The 16,328-nt window shown below is 36.1% G+C and overlaps 1 protein-coding gene and 1 long non-coding RNA gene across 9 annotated transcripts in view; one reads left to right on the top strand and one right to left on the bottom strand.

Annotated features, from left to right (window-relative positions):
- ABLIM3 (actin binding LIM protein family member 3) overlaps window positions 1–16,328 on the top strand; it is a 168,775-nt gene that overhangs the window by 32,646 nt on the left and 119,801 nt on the right. The gene's annotated exons all lie outside the window — the stretch shown is intronic.
- On the bottom strand, window positions 4,905–13,613 carry LOC141553569 (uncharacterized). Its single transcript, XR_012485529.1, has 3 exons — window positions 13,526–13,613; window positions 13,276–13,433; window positions 4,905–5,239 (listed from the first exon to the last, which is right to left on the bottom strand). It is a non-coding gene; the product is annotated as an uncharacterized LOC141553569 (long non-coding RNA).

Below are 16,328 nucleotides of genomic sequence, written 5' to 3'. Positions count from 1 at the left end.
ACCCCATCAAACTTTGGCCAAGATGGATCAAAATAAATTTCTAGTTAAATAGAAAGAAAACCAATATTAAAGGTTATGCAACAGACCTTAAATATTTGCTAAGGGAATGAGTTGGCATAGTTCCCTAGGATCCTACAATAAATTTCTTTCTAGAAGGCACAACTGCCCATTTTTCTGTCTTGTGTTTCAGATCTCTTCTATCAAATGCCATCACCTAATAGGTAGAATTGCCTAAATGGTAGATCTTTGATTCAATCTACTTTTCCCCCTACTTCAGATTTATTTCTTGATGTGGGACATAATAGTGTCATAAGCTTCTAGAATTCCAAGCTGCAAAGAATCTTATCTAGTCCACCCTTCTTGTTTTTTTTTTTATTTTTTTGCTGAAGCAATCAGGGTTAGATGACTTACCCAGGGTCACACAGCTAGGAAGTGTTAAGTGTCTGAGACCAGATTTAAACTCGGATCCTCCTGATTTCAGGACTGGTGCTCTATTCACTGTGCCACCTAGCTGTCCCCACCCTTCCTGTTTTATAGAAGAAGAAATGGTGCCTTACAGAGGGGACATGACTTGCCTAATGCATCAGAGAGAATTAGTAGAATATTCAACATTAGGATTCAGTTCTCCTGGCTCCCCCATCTTGGAACTCTTTCCCCTCCATTGTGCTAGCCCCTGATAGTGATCTTTGGTGATGAAATTTCAGGTACAATGACACAATAGGGGAACTATTTGTAGAAAAAGACTTTTGATGCTACCCCCAAAGTAAGTTAGGTAGGTATTCATCTATGCTGCCAACTTATTGGGACAACACTGATTCCACGGATTACTCCCAAACTTCAGAATGGCTCTCTCTCACTCAGGAAAAAAACAGTTTGGTATTCTGCCTGCCATGGAATAGTGGAAGGAGCCCTGGACTTGAAGTCAGAAGACTTGAGTACTGCTTCTGCCTATTAGTTAGGTGACTGAGCAATTCACTTTACTGTTCCAGGAATTAGTTTTTCCGTCTGTAACATAAGGTGATTGGCTCTCTGGTCACTTCTAGCTCTGGCATTCCATTTTCTTAGGTACCTTTTAACTCTGAAGTCCTGTATTTTATGATCTAATATCCCTTATGACTCTAACATCATGTATTTGGAAGGAGCATTCAAGGTGCTATGTTAGAAGATGACTTCTAGGTCTAAGAGTCTATATTCTATCTTCTAATGGTCCTGACACCTTATGCCTTCTTTGAAAGTAAGCATCTTTCTAAAACAAACAGCAATTTAAGGAGAACCATCTGCCAGACTTGCATGAATTAAATGTGTATTTAATTTCGCTATATTAGGGTGTTATTTCAATATCAATTGGCTATTTAAAACATTTGTGAAGGTTTGGCAAACAGATTAATGCTATGTTGAATTAATTCAGGGGAAACTTTCCAATAATCAGCAGGGTGTTCACACATTGTCCTATTAAAAGATAACAACTTTTGACAAGCACTGCTAAAAGATGGGATGTCTTACAACATTCTCATATCTCTGTGGATTGTGTGGAGACTACACAGAGTAATGTTTAAGAACCTTGGACAGAGAGCCAAGACATCCCTTTATGGATACTGAGCCTCTGTGACCTTGAGTTACTCCCTCTAAAATGGGTTGAATAATGTTTGGCATTATTATCTCCTTATTCTGAGGGCATAGTATTCTTGAGGTATTCTGTCTTCTAGAATATAAATAAACAGTCCTTAAGAATATTACTGGATTTACATTCCTTATTTCATTTTTTTGTGTTTTGTTGGGGTTTGTAGGTATGTGTTCAAAACATGACTAATATGGAAATGTTTTGCATGACTTCACATATATAATTACTATGGTACTGCTAGTTTTCTGTCAAGGGGTGGGGGGAGGAGAAAATCTGTAATTCAAAACTTTTAAAAATCAGTGTTAAAAATTGTTACATTAAAAAAAATTAAAGAATTCTGCTGAATGGATAAATTTAGGAGAGATAGCTTCTAACTGTACCTTGAATGATTTCTCTATATAACTTTGAGAATCTTACTGAAGAGCTATAATTAAAATTATCATTTGAACACTGTTTGACTATCTGGGCTGATAATTTCCCCCCACACACACTTAATAATATTACATTCCTCCTCAATTACATAAAATATGCCTTTAAGCATTCATTTTGTAAGATTTTGAGCTCCAAATTTCCCCCTCCCTTTCCCCCAAAGACAGCAAGCAGTTTGATATAGGTTATACATTACAATCATATTAAACATATTTCCACATTAATCATATTGTAAAAGAAGAATCAGAACAAAAAGAGAAAACCACTAGAAAGAAAAAACAAAACAATGAAAATGTGAAAATAGTAGGCTTTGGTCTGCATTCAGATTCCATAGTTCTTTCTCTGGATGTGGATAGCATTTTCTTTCATGAGTCTTTTGGAATTGTCTTAATTAATGGAGAAAAACTAAATCTATCAAAGTTGATCATTGCATAGTGTTTCTGTTACTGTGAACAATGTTCTCCTGGTTGTGTATCAGTTCATGTAAGTCCTTCCAGGTTTTTCTGAAATTTGCTTACTAGTCATTTCTTATAGAACAATAGTATTCCATTACATGCATATACCACAGTTTGTTCAGCCATTCCCAATTGATGGGCAGATTATCTCCTCAACCTCCAATTCTTTTTGACTAATAATTTATTAAAGAAATCTATTTTTAAATGGATTATTATTATTATGTTTTGTTTCATATCATCTAGATGTCCCTCTGTTTTTCCCCTCTTCTCCCTTTGGGGTATCATCCTTTTTGCTGAAGGAGTTTTTTTAAAAGCTTTTTATTTTTAAAACATATGCATGAATAAATTTTCAACATTAACCCTTGCAAAACTTTGTGTTTCAATTCGCCCTCTTCCCCCACCCCCTCCTCTAGATTGCAAGTATTCCAATATATGTTGAAATGTAAAAAAAATGTTAAATATGCATGCATATTTATACAATTATCTTGCTACACAAGAAAAATCAAATCAAAAAGGAAAAAAAAATAAGAAAAAATAAAATGCAAGTGAATAACAGCAAAAAGAGTGAAAATGCTATGCTGTGATCCACATTCAGTTCCCACAGTCTTCTCCCAGGGTGTAGATGGCTCTCTTCATCACAGGATCATGTAACTGGACTCAATCATCTCATTGCTGAAGAGAGCCACATCCATCAGAATTGATCATTGTATAATCTTGCTATTGCCAGGTACAATGGTCTCCTGGTTCTGCTCATTTAAGTCAGCATCAGTTCACATAAGGCTCTCCAGGCCTCTTTGAAATCATCCTGTTGATTGTTTTTTATACAACAATAATATTCCACAACATTCATATACCATAACTTATTTAATCACTTTCCAACTAATGGGCATACACTCAGTTTCCAATTTCTTGTTGCTGAAGAATTTTTTTAACAGGAAAAAAAAGAAGAAAAGGAAGATGAGAAAACAATCAGCAAAACTGGAACAATCTTATATGGTATATAATGTTCTACACCCATACACCAACCCCCACTCCTCACTTCTGCAAATGAGTCTTGGGGAGTGTCTGTCAGCTGTTTCTCATTAATTCATTGTATGATAGCAGAATTTGTGGGGGTCTGTTGAGGGGGTGGAGTTGGGGGAATTGTTTGTTATAGCTTTACTTTGGGACATCCTAATTGTAACCTGCTCTAGTTGTTTGGGGGGAAGGGGGTGGGGGCTGAAACAGCCAGTGCTTAAGGTTTCATAGTCTTGGAGCCTCTGAGCTGGGAAGGAGACCTGAAGGCTCAAACATTGGAAGAGGAGCCCAATCAGGGTCAGATCAAGCTCATGCCTGTCTCAGTGACTGGGAAATCAGACTAAAGTGAGGTCAGGAAGCATCTTTATTACTTAGTTTAGGGTTTGAGCTCTTGCTGGGGAAGTGTCAGAGAAACACAAGGTCCTGGAATGAAAGAGCTAACGCAGCAGGGCTCTCTGAACCCTCTAAATTGTGGCAGCTCAAGAGGGAAACAGGTCAGGGAGGGAGAGGAGAGCTGGCACTGGCTCTGAATGGACTTTTTCACTGGCCACATTATCTGGTGAGGACCACCTTCTGTAGACAGATAGCCTAGATAGGCATGGAGAATCTGAACACCCTGGGGAATTGATCTCTTGCATCTTTAACCCCGAATTTCTGGGTTGGGAGACCATATAGATGCTGTATTAATAGTACAATCTCCTGAATCCTCTCCCAACCTCTGTGGCTCCTATAGATTCATTCCAAACATCAATCAACAAGCATTTATTAAGGGCCTACTATATATAATTATAAGATCAAAGATGAAAAAAGTACATGGTTTTCATTCTTGATGAGCTTAGAATTCTAAAAGAAGGAAAAAGAATAATTGTAACACAATATAATGAGATAAGGGCAAAATAGATATCCAGGTAAAGTGCTAGGGAACTTATGGGGAGGGAAAAATTTAATTTCAGTTGAAAGAGGTAAAAATGAAAATGAGAAGGGGACAAGGAAAGTTCTTGATCTGGGCCTTAAAAGAATTATAGACTTTAAGAAGCAGAAATTGGTGGGTAATCTATTCTAAGTATGGGTAATAGTGGGAGCAAATTTAAAGGATAGTGAATAACTCAAAATTTCTGGAATTTAGAGTATTTGTGTGTTTCAAAGGATAGGATAGAGAGATAAGGTTTGAAAGGTGGGAAGGTACCCTAAAATGGAGCCTCAAATACAAGAATTGGGAGTTTATACTTTATTTTTTTTTATTTTATTTTATAATTATAACATTTTTTTGACAGTACATATGCATGGGTAATTTTTTACAACATTATCCCTTGTACTTACTTCTATTCAGATTTTTCCCTTCCTCCCCCAACCCCCTCCCCCAAATGGCAAGCAGTCTTATATATGTTAAATATATTACAGTATATTCTAGATACAATATGTGTGTAGAACCGAATTTTTTGTTGCACAGGAAGAATTGGATTCAGAAGGTAAAAATAATAGTTTACACTCATTTCCCAGTGTTCCTTTTCTGGATGTAGCTGGTTCTGTCCATCATTAATCAATTGGAATTGGATTAGCTCTTCTCTATGTTGAAGAAATCCACTTCCATCAGCATACATCCTTGTACAGTATCATTGTTGAAGTGTATAATGATCTTCTGGTTCTGCTCGTTTCACTCAGCATCAGTTGATGTAAGTCTCTCCAAGCCTCTCTGTATTTCTCCTGTTGGTCATTTCTTATAGAACAATAATATTCCATAACATTCATATACCATAGTTTACCCAACCATTCTCCAATTGATGGACATCCATTCATCTTCCAGCTTCTAGCCACTATGAAAAGGGCTGCCACAAACATTTTGGCACATACAGGTCCCTTTCCCTTCTTTAGTAGTTCCTTGGGGTATAAGCCCAGTAGTAGTATGTCTGGGTCAAAAGGTATGCACATTTTGATAACTTTTTGGGCATAATTCCAGATTGCTCTCCAGAATGGTTGGATTCTTTCACAACTCCACCAACAATGCATCAATGTCCCAGTTTTCCCACAGCCCCTCCAACATTCATTGTTATTTGTTCCTGTCATCTTAGCCAATCTGATAGGTGTGTAATGATACCTCAGAGTTGTCTTAATTTGCATTTCTCTGATCAATAGTGATTTGGAACACTCTTTCATATGAGTGGAAATAGTTTTAATTTCATCATCTGAAAATTGTCTGTTCATATCCTTTGACCATTTATCAATTGAAGAATGGCTTGATTTCTTATAAATTAAAGTCAATTCTCTGTATATTTTGGAGATGAGGCCTTTATCAGAACCTTTAACTGTAAAAATGTTTTCCCAATTTGTTACTTCCCTTCTAATCTTGTTTGCATTAGTTTTGTTTGTGCAGAAAATTTTTAATTTGATGTAATCAAAATGTTCTATTTTGTGATCAATAATGGTCTCTAGTTCTCCCTTGGACACAAACTCCTTCCTCCTCTACAAGTCTGAGAGGTAAACCATCCCATGTTCCTCCAATTTATTTATGATTTCGTTCTTTATGCCTAAATCTTGGACCCATTTTGATCTAATCTTAGTATGTGGTATTAAATGTGGGTCCATGCCTAGTTTCTGCCATACTAATTTCCAGTTTTCCCAGCAGTTTTTGTCAAATAATGAATTCTTATCCCAAAATTTGGGATCTTTGGGTTTGTCAAAGATTAGATTGCTATTTTTATTCACTATCTTGACCTGTGAACCTAACCTATACCACTGATCAATTAGTCTATTTCTTAGCCAATACCAAATGGTTTTGGTGACTGTTGCTTTATAATATAGCTTTAAATCAGGTACACTTAGACCACCTTCCTCTGATTTTTTTTTCATTAGTTCCCTTGCAATTCTCGACCTTTTATTCTTCCATATGAATTTTGTTGTTATTTTTTCTAGGTCATTAAAATAGTTTCTTGAGAGTCTGATTGGTATAACACTAAATAAATAGATTAGTTTGGGGAGTATTGTCATATTTATTATATTCGCTCGGCCTATCCAAGAACACTGAATGTCTTTCCAATTATTTAAATCTGACTTTATTTTTGTGGCAAGTGTTTTGTAATTTTGCTCATATAATTCCTGACTCTCCTTTGGTAGATATATTCCCAAATAGTTTATACTATCGACTGTTATTTTGAATGGAATTTCTCTTTGTATCTCTTGCTGTTGGATTGTGTTGGTAATGTATAAAAATCCTGAGGATTTATGTGGATTTATTTTGTATCCTGCGACTTTGCTAAAATTCTGAATTATTTCTAATAGCTTTTTAGCAGAGTCTTTGGGGTTCTCTAAGTATACCATCATGTCATCTGCGAAAAGTGATAATTTGATTTCTTCATTTCCTACTCTAATTCCTTGAATCTCTTTCTCCGCTCTTATTGCCGAGGCTAGAGTTTCTAGTACTATATTGAATAGTAATGGTGATAGTGGGCAACCTTGTTTCACTCCTGATCTTACAGGGAAAGGTTCTAGTTTATCACCATTACATATGATGTTTACTGAAGGTTTTAAATATATGCTCCTTATTATTTTAAGGAATAGTCCATTTATTCCTATACTCTCAAGCGTTTTTAGTAGGAATGGATGTTGGATTTTATCAAATGCTTTTTCTGCATCTATTGAGATGATCATATGGTTTTAATTAATTTGATTATTAATATGGTCAATTATACTAATAGTTTTCCTAATATTAAACCAGCCCTGCATTCCTGGTATAAATCCTACTTGGTCATAGTGTATTATCCTGGGGATGATTTTCTGACGTCTATTTGCTAATATCTTATTTAAGATTTTAGCATCAATATTCATTAAGGAAATTGGTCTATAGTTTTCTTTCTCAGTTTTCGATCTACCTGGTTTAGGTATCAGTACCATGTCTGTGTCATAGAAGGAATTTGGTAGGACTCCTTCAATCCCTATTTTTTCAAATAGTTTACATAGCATTGGAGTTAGTTGTTCTTTAAATGTTTGGTAGAATTCACCTGTAAATCCATCTGGTCCTGGGGACTTTTTCTTAGGAAGTTGGTTAATAGCTTGGTCTATTTCTTTTTCTGAGATGGGACTATTTAGACTACTTACTTGTTCCTCTGTTAATCTGGGCAAGCTATATTTTTGAAGGTATTCTTCTATTTCATTTAAGTTATCGAATTTATCGGCATAAAGTTGAGTAAAGTAGCTCCTAACTATTGTTCTAATTTCCTCTTCATTAGTGGTGAGTTCACCCTTTTCATTTTCAAGACTATCAATTTGCTTTTTCTCTTTCCTTTTTTTAATCAGGTTTACTAAGGGTTTGTCTATTTTGTTGTTTTTTCCATAAAACCAACTCTTAGTTTTATTAATTAATTCAATAGTTTTTTTACTTTCAATTTTATTAATCTCACCTTTTATTTTTTGAATTTCAAGTTTTGTGTTTGTCTGGGGGTTTTTAATTTGTTCCTTTTCTAGCAATTTTAGTTGTAAGCCCAATTCGTTGGCCCTCTCTTTCTCTATTTTATGCAAGTAGGCCTGTAGAGATATAAAACTTCCCCTTATTACTTCTTTGGCTGTATCCCACACATTTTGGTATGATGTCTCATTATTGTCATTTTCTTGGGTGAAGTTATTAATTATGTCTATGATTTGCTGTTTTACCCAATCATTCTTTAGTATAAGATTATTTAGTTTCCAATTATTTTTGGTCTATTTTCCCCTGGCTTTTTATTAAATGTTATTTTGATTGCATTATGGTCTGAAAAGGATGCATTTACTATTTCTGCCTTACTGCATTTGATTTTGAGGTTTTTATGCCCTAGTATATGATCAATTTTTGTATAGGTTCCATGAACTGCTGAGAAGAAAGTATATTCCTTTCTGTCTCCATTTAGCTTTCGCCAAAGATCTATCATATCAAACTTTTCTAGTATTCTATTTACCTCTTTGACTTCTTTCTTATTTATTTTGTGGTTTGATTTATCTAATTCTGAGAGTGCAAGGTTGAGATCTCCCGCTATTATAGTTTTGCTATCTATTTCCTCTTGCAGCTCTCTTAATTTCTCTTTTAAGAATTTAGATGCTGCACCACTTGGTGCATATATGTTTAATATTGATACTGCTTCATTATTGATGCTGCCCTTTAGCAGGATATAATGCCCTTCCTTATCTCTTTTAATTAGATCAATTTTTGTTTTTGCTTGATCTGAGATGAGGATGGCTACTCCTGCTTTTTTGGTTTTGCCTGAAGCATAATAGATTCTGCTCCACCCTTTTACTTTTAGTTTGAATGTCTCACCCTGTTTCAGGTGTGTTTCCTGTAAACAACATATAGTAGGATTGAGTTTATACTTTATTTGGCAAGCAATGGGGAGCCACTGAAGGTTATGAATGGGGGAGGAATTAATTTGCTCCCTGTCTCCTGAATAGAGATGGGGAAATTATAAAGGGATGTATCTTGTAGAACTGGGAAAATGTGCAGCAATTTTTAGAAGCTGCAAGAAGTATGTGAAGTAGGAGGACTTTTTCTTGTTTCTGACTCCAATACTTTAAGATTTAAGATCTCATTTCCCTTTTTCTGCAAACTATAACATTTTGATGTCTACTTTATGTCCCTGATGTAGTCTTAGGAGAGGAAAAGTCATGTCCTCCAGTAATCAACTGGTGGGAAGAGTTAATCAATAAACATTTGTTAAATACCTACCAAGTGTCATGCTCATAACTAACACTAAAGATACACAAAGAGCAAAAGATATTTTCTGCCCTCAACATATTCACTATTAATACGGGAGACGAAGCAAACAAATGTGTACAAATAAGCTATGTGCATGGTAATGATTAAGAGAGGAAATTGTTGTTTTGTCCTCTCTTACTCTTCATGACCCCATTTTGGGAGTTTTCTTGGCAAAGATACTGAAGTGCTTTGCCATTTCCCTCTTTAGCTCATTTTACAGATGAGGAAACTGAAGCAAATAGGGTTATGTGGCTTGCCCAAGGTCACATAGATAGTAATGTCTGAGACCAGATTTGTCCTCCAGAAGATGGGTCTTCCTGACTCCAGGCCATCCTATCTACTGATATCAGCTGCCTAAGAAAGGGAAATCAGTAGAATTAAGAAAAAGATGGGAAAGACTTCCTACAGAAGGTGGGGTTTTAGGTGAGACATAAAAGAAAGAGATGAGGAGGGAGAACATGGGATTCCAAGCACAGGGTATAGCCAGAGAAAATGCCCAGAACTAAGAGATGGACTGTCTTCTTCATGGAACAGCAAGATCAGTGTCACTGGAGTCTTGGAAAAACCTGGTCTTTTTCCCAGATCTGGTACTAATTAACTGTGTGACCTTGAATCAGTAACTTTCTTTTTCTGGACAGAAGTTTCCACATCGGCAAAATAAAGCACTTTTGCCAAATTGTTTGTATAATCCCTTCCAACTTTGCCATTCTGAGCTTTATACTCTAAGGTCACTTCCAGCTCTAACATTCTGTATTTTACGTTTTATTTCTTAGTAGTCCATTTTCTAAGAGCCCCTTCTTCCTTTGATATTTTACACTGAATGGACAAGAGGCAGAACCTCTCTGGCTGAAGCCAATTGGCAGCTCATATTCTTTGGATTTCCCCACAATATATTAGCACTTTATACCTCGCCAAAGAGTCTGGGGAAGTAAACATGTTATAGCTATTAAAGCCTCTGGCCATAAAGCCAAGTGACTGTGTTACCCATAACACAAAGACAATTGTTGGCTTCCTGCAGTTCCTGTATTTTAGACATGATTTCCAAGAGCCCCGGTGAAACTTAATTGTACTTCTCCAAAAAAAAATTCTTGCATGTAGGAGATCAGGACTATCTTGTACAAAGTTCCCCTCCAGTTCTAAAGTTTGAGAGCAGGCAACAAGTTGCAGAGGAAAGAACTCTGAATATGGAGTCAGAAGAACTACTCCAACTACCCTCTGTGCTTGGGAATATCTCAGATTGGGAACAGGCCAAGACAGATCAATGACCACCAAGACAAATTCCACATCCCTAGATACTCCTGCCTCTGGGCCTTGATCTTTTTCTTTTACACCATGACAACTTTCTATTATCTGGTATTTTTGTCTCTAATCTCTTCCTTTTCAATTCATCCTCCACATTATTACCAGAGTCATCTTTCCAATTGAACCCCTCTGACAGTGTCACTTCTATACTCAAAAACCCTTAATGGTTCTCCATTGCCTACCTTTAAAGTATATAATACTTTAATTTATTGTCTGACTCCAAATTACCTTTACAGTACTCAAAGGAAAAGGATTAGGGCACTAGGGAAATACCCCAAGACTATTGTGGTTTTGAACCCAAGCAAAGCCAGAGAATTCTGAGTCCTCTATAAAAAAAGGCTTCATTTCATAATAGTCCCTCCCATCTTCTTATCAACATATTCCAGTCAAACTAAGCTATTCTTTGTCCCTTGTTACCCATAACCCTCTCTCTCCCATAATCATTATTCGTGTCATTCCTCAAATATGGAATAGATTTCAATATATACCTGTCCCTGAAAGTTAAACTCAGAAGTCCCTTCCTTCATGAGATCTTCTCCATAGCTGAAAGTTATTTCTCTCTCAATTCAATTAAATGTAATCATTATTCATTCCATCATCCACTCTGTACCACACTTATGATATTTTACTGGTTCTCTTTTGCCCAATCACAGTCAACCTTGTATAATTTTATTTGTATTCATGTCATATTTCTATATATTCTCCCTGTTCCCCCTCCATTCATTCCCTCTTTCCCCCCTAAATAGATTATAAACCTCTTAAGGGCAAGGGAAGTAGCACTATTTTTACCTTTGAATCCCTGTCTCAAGCATAGAATTTTGTCAACTTGAAGTGACTCCACATTTAAATGATTAAGAAACCTCAAGGTGAGCCAATTTTTAGAAGAGGGAAAGCAACAATGAAGTTGAGGGAAGGCTGCAAAAAGGCCCCACATCTTAATTGTATTTCACTGAGCTGACCCAGAAGGAAAAAACATTATAGAAAGGCTAATTCAAATGTTACCTTTTCAATGATGTCTTCTCTGATTTTACCATCATCTTTCTCTACTATGAATTCTCAAAGAATTGTTTTTAGCTTTCTTAATGTTCTATTCTGTATTAGTTACTTACTATTTTTTTTTATCTATTTACTATTTTTATTTATTTACTACATTATAAGTTCCTTAAGAGGCAAAGACAGTGGAAAGAGTATTAGATCTAAACTCACAAGACCTAATTTCAGTTCCCAACTTTGACACTTAACTGTGTGACCATAGGCAAATAATTTAAACTCTCTGAGCCTCTATTTCTTTATCCTATAAAAGGGGTACCTAAATCACAGAATTGCTGTGAAGAGTGTTTCTAGTAAACTTTAAAGTTCTATGGAAGCAGAAGTATTTATGATGAAGAAGTCCAAGATGGTATCATGTTCATCTCACTTGAGAAAACTAAGGCCCAGAAATGAAAATTGACTTATGCAAAGTTAAACTACTTATTCAAGGAAAAACTAAGACTAGAACCCAAATCTCCTGACTCTTTCTCAATACTAGTTTTACTTTCCTATCTAATATGTGTCTCAATCATCCTTGAGCAGATAGTTAAACTTTCAACTATTTTCAACACCATGAGGGCAGGGACTATATTTTATCTAAAATTTATTTGGTCCCAAGCACCTAGAACAATCCAGTACACATGCTAGGTGTGTTCTAGGCACTCTATCTCCCTCTCTGGACTTCTAATGAGAGAGTTTCCACCATTTCTTCTAGCCTATTCCAAATTCACTATGCTACTCATAGGCATCTTAATATCATAAATAATTATTAAATCAATATTATAATTCTGAGAAAGGATTTGTCCTTCCAATATTCTTTGATCCAGTTATGATCCTTTTGACTTCCCTAGCCAAAAACATTGCATTTCACTGTGCTGTCTTCTCTAAGAATAAGCTATTTGAAGATAGAGACTCTTATTTTTTTTTGTGTATGGTTAGCACAGTGCTAGCACATAATCAGTATTTAATAATTGTGCTTTTCATTCACTTATCATTTATTAAATGAATGACTAAATCAATGAAACATTAGCCATATTATTTGATTTTCACTGATAAAGGCAGGAAAGATTTATTTTATATTCTTGCAATAATAGGTGAGTAGTTTAGTAGATACACCTTTGAAATTCCTAAGGCAGGATTTTATTTCTTATCCTGAAATACAAGTCCCTCCCCTGATGCTCTATTAATTGAATGTCACAGAAATGACAGGATCTGAACCTCCATCCCTCATTACATAGCCAGTCCCTGCTCCTAGGGAGCTTACATTTTAGAAGAAATATAACAGTGAAAAGCTAGGGCAAAAAATTAAAGATTCTCAGTTCCTGATCCCAAGGAGCTTCCATTCTTTTCAGGGAAGGTAATTAACTTCCAACCTTGATTATTCTTTGATATTTTTGTAGGTTTCAACTTTATAATTTAAGCTTCATTTCTTTAATTTTCATAATTGTGGAAATCAGATAAATGCCCATCCATTTCTCACAATTTCCCCCTTTTTTCTTTCTTTTTTTAAAAAATAATTTGGTTTTCACATTTTTTCTAATTCTTCAAATTTGGCTAATATTTTTTTACATCTTGCTTCATAAAAGTCTATTAATCTCTGCACAGATCTCCTTACACAGGATAGATAATCCTTGAATTCTCTCCTAATTCTTTGGACATAGATTAGCCATCCCCTTAAAGATATTCCAGTTCTTCATTATGTTTACCTTAGGTCTCTCCTGCTTTAGCTTCAGTTCATGCCTTTTGTTTGTTCTTGAAGGACCAGTGGACATTCTAAATCATAAACATAAAGCACATTTCTAAGGCAGGAAACACTAGCAGCACTGCCAAATTCCCTCTCTGGCCAGGCAGACATCTGATGAACCTGGAAAAGAGCAGTGGATATGCATTTCTTTAGTGAGGAAGGCCTGATACAATCCCTTAGGATTCCAGATTCTCTGTTCCCAACCTGCTCACCACAAACAGGAGAGAGAATTGCATCACATGCTGGCCATCTGTTAAAACTGTCAGGGGTACCGAGTCCTAGACCTCTGGTGCAGTCCCAGCATCAGTGGAGCCAGGCCTGGCACTGAGAACTAACCCTCATCTACTGTGTAAACCCTCCCATTGGGAACTGCCAGAGAACAACAATCATACCCTGAATGTTCTATTACACTGACCAGCTCACAACATGAGATCATACAAGGAACTCTGTATCGGGAGCCAGAAATCCTGGGTCTAGCCCTCCCACTTCTGCTGTTTATTAGCTGTGTGACCTTGAGCAGATTGCTTAACTTCTCTGAAACTAAACATCCACATCTTTAAAAATATCCATGATATTAATGATTACCTTCTTTAGAGGGGATATTATGTAAAATGTTTTATGAATTCTATGTTGTTGTGTAAATGTCAGCTCTATTCTACCAAAAAAAAAAAAAAAAAAAGAATGCTTTTAAGAGCATCTGTAGGTAAGATGTAGTACAGATGTTCTTAAAAGCATATTTTTTGGTAGAATAGAGCAGATGCTCTTAAAAGTACTTTTTTGTAGGATAGAACTAATATCTACATTTACTGGCTAGGTTTCTTTCTTAAGGATCAGGCCTTAGACCAAAAACAATCTGATTCTAATTGGCCTCCAATAGATCCTAGGTCAAGTCCCATTTGGTCACTGTTTAGGTCCTGATTGACTCAGGATGAATGTAAATAGCAATCATTTCTGCTTTGGCCAGAAACCCTGAGGATCTTGATGATTCATTCATTCATTTATTTTTTAAATTTGGATTTTTTTGAACTAAGTTAATGAGGAGATTCTTTGCTTCAATTGCTACCTAGCCTTAATCCCTGAGTGGGCATTGCCTTAGTCAAACTAAAACCTGTTGAAGACCTTAGCTTAAAAAAGGCCAAGATCTCCCATTTCATCCAGGGCCATCTCCAGTCATCCTGATCTATCTTTGGCCACTGGTCTCAGGTGGCTTTGGAAGGGAAAGTGAGGCATAGCCCTCCCTCATTTAAATCCAATTCACTTGCATGCCATGACATCACCTCCCTGATTGTCATGGTCCTCTTAAATAATGAAGGACAAATAACAGCAATCTATTCTACATGTGTGACCATGGACAATGAAATAAATTATTTTACTATTATATTAATAACCAATTATTAAATTAGGATCCAGGATTTTCACCTTTATTTCCTCATTGAAGGCCCAGCCTCTGTAAAAAGTCAGTCTCTAAAGGACATGATTGATTGATAAGATGGTTCTAGCCCTCAAAAAATATAGTTTTCAATCTTGAGAGGTAGCCCACCCAATAAGAGACCTAAATTTTGTTTAGAATGTAAACAGAATGAAGGCTGGATGAGTTCTTACCCCTGGGAAAAGAGTCCCTGTCTTTGTATCTCTTCATTAGAATTTAGGGTGACCCAGCTCATGAAGGGGAAAATCAACCAGAGTGCATTGGGTGCAGATGGATAATTCTTCTGTTCAGATTGCTTGAGGCAGCTGAGTCTCATGATCAAGCCACTCTCAGCAGGAGGAGCTGAAGACCTAGTCCATCTCCTCATTAAATGAACACTAATCAGGGTTGTTTTTCACTTATAAGGAGCATTTCCTTTTACAAAAGTATTTAAAGCTTTCATAATCTCCACTGTTTTTTCTTTGGTTGCCTAGAGAAACCACTGACCATAATTTGTTGATTGCTGGTTGGCCTAATTAATAAATTGAATATCAATTACATAAAAACTGTCTCTCAGGGTATCTCTTTTGTTACAAGTTGCTTCTCTGGAACTAGTCATGCAGGAGTTAGAAGTTTTGGATTTGGATCCTCCCTCTACTCCTTACTGCCTCTGCAATCTTGACTAAATTAATTAATTACTCTGTGCCTGTTTTCCTTCCATAAAATGAGAAGGTTGAACTAGATCAAGGGAAGAAGAAGAAAGAAAGAAACAAGTATTTTATCAAGCATTTACTGTATGCTAGCACTGTGCTAGATACTTAAAAATTGTTTTCACATTTGATAACAATTCCGGGAGGGAGAGTCTATTATAATCCTCACCTTTAAGTTGAGGAAACTGACAGGTGTAGTTGTTTCTGTCCATCATTGATCAACTGGAAGTGAGTTGGATATTCTTTATGTTGAAGATATCCACTTCCATCAGAATACATCTTCATACAGCATTGAAGTGTACAGCGATCTTCTGGTTCTGCTCGTTTCACTCAGCATCAGTTGATGTAAGTCTCTCCAAGCCTCTCTGTATTCCTCCTGCTGGTCATTTCTTACAGAGCAATAATATTCCATAACCTTCATATACCATAATTTACCCAACCATTCTCCAATTGATGGACATTCGTTCATTTTCCAGTTTCTAGCCACTACGAAAAGAGCTGCCACAAACATTTTGGCACATATAGGTCCCTTTCCCTTCTTTAGTATTTCTTTGGGATATAAGCCCAATAGCAGCAATGCTGGATCAAAGGGTATGCACAGTTTGATAACTTTTTGGGCATAATTCCAGATTGCTCTCCAGAATGGTTGGATTCTTTCACAACTCCACCAACAATGCATCAGTATTCCAGTTTTCCCACATCCCCTCCAGCATTCATTGTTATTTGTTCCTGTCATCTTAGCCAATCTGGCAGGTGTGTAGTGGTATCTCAGAGTTGTCTTAATTTGCATTTCTCTGATCAGTAGTGATTTGAAACACTCTTTCATGTGTCCACTGTGATTCTTAACCTATGGTCTATAAACTTTTTAAAAACTTCTTTTTAATTTTGGAAACTGTA

The sequence above is a fragment of the Sminthopsis crassicaudata genome, chromosome 2, assembly GCF_048593235.1.
Source record: "Sminthopsis crassicaudata isolate SCR6 chromosome 2, ASM4859323v1, whole genome shotgun sequence".
In the NCBI taxonomy this organism is placed as follows: Eukaryota; Metazoa; Chordata; class Mammalia; order Dasyuromorphia; family Dasyuridae; genus Sminthopsis; species Sminthopsis crassicaudata.
The sequence above is the reverse complement of the archived record's forward strand: the minus strand, read 5'-3'. Positions and strand labels throughout refer to the sequence as shown.